This window comes from Benincasa hispida, chromosome 8 (assembly GCF_009727055.1).
Source record: "Benincasa hispida cultivar B227 chromosome 8, ASM972705v1, whole genome shotgun sequence".
NCBI classification, from domain to species: domain Eukaryota; kingdom Viridiplantae; phylum Streptophyta; class Magnoliopsida; order Cucurbitales; family Cucurbitaceae; genus Benincasa; species Benincasa hispida.
Window position 1 is genome coordinate 10136990 of NC_052356.1, and position 4912 is coordinate 10141901.

The window sequence follows — 4912 nt, forward strand, 5'->3', positions numbered from 1 at the left end:
GGAACTCTTGAGGTCATTAAAGATTCCAAGATGGTTCTAGTTAGGGAGAAAATCAATGACTTATTTGTGGTTAGAGGAGTTTAGATGATGTCACGGGCATATGCTGTTACTCCTAATGAATTGATAGAAGCAAACATTTGACATAAGAGGTTGTCTCATATCGGTGCTAAGGGGCTGGATGTTCTATCTAAACAGGGTATTCTACCAAAAGGAATTACAGACCAGCTCACTTTGTGTGAACATTGTGCATTAGGGAAAGCAACTAAACACAACTTTACTAAGGCATACACTCAACCAAAGCTATTCTTGACTACATTCACTCAGATCTTTAGGGACTAGTCTCAACACCAAGCCTAAGTGGCTCTAAGTATTTACTTTCCTTTACAAATGACTTATCAAGAAAAAGTTGGGTTTTCTTTCTTAAATCTAAAGATCAGGTTTTTGATAAATTCAAAGAATGGAAACTTATGATTGAGAAGCAAACCTTAAAGGAAATCAGATACCTAAGGACAAACAATGTGCTGGAATTTTGTAGTGAAGAATTCAACAATGTTTGTAAGGAAACAGAGATCACTAGGCACAAAACAGTCAAATTTACACCTCAATAAAATGGGTAGTAGAGAGGTTAAACAGAACCATCATGGAAAAGGTCAAATGCCTATTGTTAGATGCTTTACTCAGTGAGAGATATTAGGCTGAAGCTACTGCCTATACAGTATATACTCTAAATAGATGCCCACACATATCCTTAGACTACCTAACACCTGAGGAGAAATGGTCCAAACATCCACCTAATCTTGAAAACCTAAGGGTTTTTGGATGTGTTGGATATATACATCAAAACCAGGGTAAACTTAAGTTTAGGGTTGTAAGATGTATGTTTGTGGGGTTCACAGATGAGTGAAGGGTTTCAAGATGTGGAATCCTATTGAGATGAGATTTGTTATCAGCAGAGATGTCACCTTTAGAGAAAAGGAAATGTTTATGTAAAGGGAGAAGGCTACTCTTGAAGTTTTTACGAGTCCTACCACTAGAATTGAGGTGGAGACCCCAAAAGATACATCCACTAGTAACATTCCTCCAAGTGATTCAGAAGAAGAAGAGGGAGCCACAGGTGAGCAAGTTGAACATGTTAAAGCTTAGCCTGATTTGAGTCAATACTCATTAACTAGGGACAAACAAAAAAGGGTGATTGTTCTTCTAGCTAGGTATACTGAAACAAACTATATGAACCTAGTTTTGAATGCTACAATAGCTTCGAATGACCAAGAACCAGTTACCTTTGAAGAGGCAGTGAGCTACCCTGATGCAAGGAATCAGATTGAAGCTATGTGTGAGGAAATGCAATCACCAAGTGTGAACAACACATGGAACCTAGCTCCTCTTCCTAAAGGATGCAAACCAATAGCATCTAAATGGATTTATAAGCTAAAGGAGGGTACTTCTGATGGAGAAAAGCCTAGATTTAAGGTAAGATTAGTGACTAAGGGATTCACTCAGATAGAAGGCATTGATTATTCTGAGATTTTTTCACCAGTTATAAACAGACCTCTATCAGACTATTATTGTCTATGGTTGCTCAGTATAACCTAGAACAAGATTAGCTAGATGTGTAGACAACCTTCCTACATAGACATCTAGATGAGACTATATTTATGGTGCAACCTAAGGGGTTTGAAGAAAATGGGAAAGAGGACCTTTACTAAGTCCATCTATGGACTTAAACAGTCTCCCAGGTGTTGGTACAAAAGATGAGACTACATTGAGAGTATTGGTTTTCAGAATAGCACCTATGACATACGTACCTATGTTAATTCAACCACCTATAAGAACAAGGTATATCTACTTCTCTATGTGGATGATATGTTGCTAGCTGGGAGTTCTAAAGAAGATCTAACTCATGTCAAGGATCTCCTAAAGAGAGAAGTTTACATGAAGGATATGGGTCACTCTAAGAAGATCCTAGGGATTGAAATTAAAAGGGACAGAGGTTCCTTTACTCTTAGCATCAGTCAAACTAGCTATTGTGAGAAAATCATTAGAAAATTCAACTTAACCAATGCTAAACCAATGTCTATACCTATTGCATATCACTTTAAACTATCCTCAGCTAACTCTCCTGTAGAAACTGATTTGGAACACCTAAAACAGATGCAAACAATTTCCTATAGTCAGGCAGTGGGTAGTTTAATGTACCTCATGATCTCTACTAGACCAGACCTCTTCTATTGTGCAAGCTTAGTGAGTAAATACATGTCTAACCCTAGAAGAAGACACTGAGAAGCAACTAAATGAATACTAAGGTGTCTAATTTGGTCTAAATAATCTAAACTGATCTATCAAAGTATACAAGAGACAAACCTAGAGTTGTATGGGTATGTTGATTCTGACTTCGTAGAAGATCTAGACAAGATAAGATCTCTTTCAGGCTGTGTTTTCTTATATGGCCCAAATTTACTAAGCTGGAAAGCAAATTTACCGTTAATGACAACCCTATCTACAAAAGAAGGATTGTGTTAAAGGGCTTAAAGGAAGACTTTGACAACAAACAAACAGTAAGATCTATTGTGATAACCAAAGCACAATCCATCTTTCTAAATATCCACAATACCATTCTAGAACTAAACATATAGACATTAAATATCATTTTGTGAGAGAGAATAAAAAGGGGAGAAGTTGAGGTTCTGAAAGTTCATACCTTAGTGAACGCAGCCGATATGCTTACTAAGCTCGTCTCAAAGCTCAAGCTCCTCAAATGCTTAGAGTTGATTGACTTTGATTTACCTGAAAAAAGTTAAGCAACATAAGTTTTGGAAGGGTGAAGGCAACAAGGGTTAAGATCAAAGTGGAGATTTGAAGCAAAATGTTCTCAACGGCTACTTTTTCATCACTTTACAACAATCTTTAAAGAAATATTGTATCAAAATCTACATGCTATATAAATAGTTCTACATCTAAAATTTCATTATTCATTCAGTTAGTAACAAATCTGTAAAAAGTGAGAGCCTTATCTTTTGTAAGCCTTCACTAAATTTTTCTCCCTTCCTGTGGATGTAGGTCATCTTTAGGCAGAACCACATATATCATTTTGTTCAGCTTTTTCTTCTCCTATTTTGTTACTTGCATGTTGACAAACATAAAAAATTACACACAAATTGTCATTGATAATCGAAAGAAAGTTAGAGAGATTTGAGAGAGTTTCAGACTAATGTTTAGAGAGAGAGAAGTGTTTATCATAAATTAATTTCTTCTCTGTTTTCTCACCTACTCGACTAAAGGAAGAAGAAAGTGCTTCAAGTGTGTCCTTCATAAGCCCATCTACGTGGTCATTTCCTTGCTTTTAAATTCACCTACCTCTTTTTCTTTTTGGATCAGAACTCTTCATATGTTTTGGGCCTGAAATTAAATATCCAGCCCAACAAATGAAAGTAGGAATCCATGAAAAGATGGCTTCACGCCCAAATGGGCCTTACGAGACCATTCTCAATGCAATGCAATATCTCTAATGAAAATTGCTACCAAATGTTTTTGGTTTTGGGATAATAATGTAATTTCGTTTAACTTCTTGTGCATCTTCAATAAACTAAATATTGGATTGTTACTTTTCTGATAGCTAAGTTATCTCCAGCTTAATATTTGTGCTAATTTGAACCATTTAGCTGTTGTTGAGCTGGTTGGATGATAGTATATCATTCACATAAAATTTAGGCCTTGTTGGATAATAATTTGATTTTTGATTTTTTTTCTTAAAAATTAAGTCTATACATACTACTTCCACCTCCAAATTTCTTTCTTTGTCATCTACTTTCTATCAATTATTTAAAAATTAAGCCAAATTATGAAGTCTAGAAAAAGTAGTTTTTAAAAACTTGTTTTAATTTTTGCGATTTGGCTAAGAATTCAATCATTGTACTTTAGAAAGATGCAAAGAAATAAGAAGAACATAAGCTTGATTAAATTTCAAAAATAAAAAACCAAAAATAAAATGGTTTCAAACAAGGCCTTAGTAACTTGAAACCAATTCTGTTATTGCACCGTTAGAGGCGCACCATATTCCCTGTGCTTTTGTGATTGGTCAGGCAGATTATTCCTTCCTTCATTGCTTAGAATTGCTTTAAGTTGAGGAGTTTTTTCTTCTTTGCAGAAGTATGTGTGAAAAATCTTGTATGGAGGATAAAATAAAGAGAATTGGTAAGTGAAATTGTTGTAAACGATATTAATCTACTTGATTATTATCCTAGGATTTTCGAGAAGATGGAGTGAAATTTGAAGGTTATCTAACACTTAAGAGTAATGTTAAACATGATGTTACAACATATTCAATAACATCAAAGATAAACACATAAAACTAAAACCAGAACAAAACACAAAGTTTGGTGACCCAGTTCAGTGCAATAGGGCCTACATATGAGGGGCAGTAAACCCGTGGAAAGATATTTTCGTTAATATAAAAGTCAAGCAATTAGAACAATTACTTATATATAACTAAATGGCAATTACAGTGACGCTCGCATAGCTTAACTTAGCGTATGATTACTTAGACTCCCTCTAAGTGTAAGAACTCCCTCTCAATGAAACTTAAGTTACCCCTAAGTTTGAGATCCTCTCACTTTCAACGTACTTAGGCCCCCCTAAGTGTGAGAATATTAGTGAACGATCACTTAGGCTCCCCTTGAGTGTGATACTTCCTCTTGCCAAGAATGTTTGTCATTCCACCTACAAATGAAGCCCCTTCACTTGAATAACTTAGGCTCCCCTAAATATGAAAATCCTTTCTCAGGTTGTAGTAGAATGTTTCAACATGATCTAGAAGAACACTCAAGATCTTCAATAGCAAAAGCTTCATAATCGCATGGATTGACACACTTATGTGTTCATTATCCACACAAGACAATGACACAAAAATAATCTT